We start from the raw sequence: 1,502 nt of genomic DNA, 5'->3' as shown, positions 1-1,502 counted from the left end.
CCCTATTCCCCGCCCCCTGGGGGGGCACGGTGTGAGGGATGCCGCAGCTTCCCCCCCAACCCCCGGGTCCCCCGGTCCTGCTTTTGGGGACGCTATCGGGGTAATTAACCAGCGGCCACCCCGTGCGCCGGGCCGGGGGGCCCTCGCTGCCCCCCCGAGCGTCCCAATGCTCATCAGAAAGTTCGGGGTTTGGGGGACCCACCAAGCGCTAAGGAGGGACCCCCTGCAAGGAAGATTTTAGCTGAGGACACCCAGGCCACACGCAGCTGTGTCACCAGCCTGGGGACATTCAGCTGAGTGTGATGCAAAGCGAACAGGAGAAGTTGGGGACAAGTCACAGGGAGGCATCGCTCACTGCCAGAGATGACCCTGAGTGCCCTTTCCCATCCACCCCCTGCCTGGCTGTCCCCCCACTTCCCATCAGGCCCCCGAGCTCACACAGGGGCACTGCCACCACCGTCCGCCGCAGCCACCGTCCCTGCTGCATGGCTGTTCCCTGATGGCACAGGCACACAAGCGGCTCCAGCCCTGGGCAGCAGTGGGGTCCTGCCCAGCGTGCCACCCTGGGTGCCATCCCGAACTGTCCTGTCCACCCCCTCAAAGCCCTTACAGGCCCGGCTGGGAGCTTTGCCCATCCAAAAGCCACCAACTCCAGCAAAGAGGTGGCTAAAATAAAGAGGAGATGTGGGAAGGCCAGAAAATCAGCACCAGGGGATGAAGCGCTTTACTCTCCACGTGCCCACGAAGAATATGGGCTGTATGGAGCAAATGCCATGCAGAGGCACCAGCTGCCTCCTGGGGACACCCCAGGGTGGGGGCTGCCATGCTGTCCCCTCCAGGAGGGGCTGGGAGCTGGAGGGAAGCCAGGGATGGCCCAGGACACAGCAGAGCCGTGCTCACACGCAGTTCCCACCATCAGCACTTTGCCCCATCATTGCTGCCCAAACTCAGCTTTGCCTGTGCTGCGTCCTCAGGGACCCCGGGCGAGCCCCCCAGGGTGCTGCATCTCCCCACTGCCAAGGTCCTTCTAAGAAGGGCAATAAATATTGTGAAAACATGGTGAGGCTTTCACCTCGTGCACTAACGACCGCGGCATCGTTACACACACACGCGCGTGCCATTACAAAGTCCACCTGGGACGAACAGATTCCCCACAGCAGCGTGCACTAAACCCACTTCAGCCCCAGCCCCTTCCTTTTGCCACCCAGTGTGGTTGGGGCCACAGGATCTGCCCCAGCCAGTGGCGCTGGGAGCGAGGGGCACTGGGGGCTGCAGCACTGGCCCTACAGGGTGCAATCTACCTCAGCCCAGCCACCAGCATAGCCCAGTACAGACCAGTATAGCCCAGTAGAGCCCAGTGCAGCCCGGCCCTGCACATGGACCAGCACAGCCCAGTACAGCTCAGCAAAGCACAGCCCAGTAGAGCCCAGTGCAGCCCCGTGTAGCCCAGCATGGACCAGCGCAGCCCCGCATGAACCAGCACATCCAGCACCGCCCAGCAT

The sequence above is a fragment of the Egretta garzetta genome, unplaced genomic scaffold (assembly GCF_000687185.1).
Source record: "Egretta garzetta isolate BGI_Z169 unplaced genomic scaffold, ASM68718v1 scaffold101, whole genome shotgun sequence".
Lineage (NCBI taxonomy): Eukaryota > Metazoa > Chordata > Aves > Pelecaniformes > Ardeidae > Egretta > Egretta garzetta.
Note: the sequence above shows the minus strand (reverse complement) of the source record.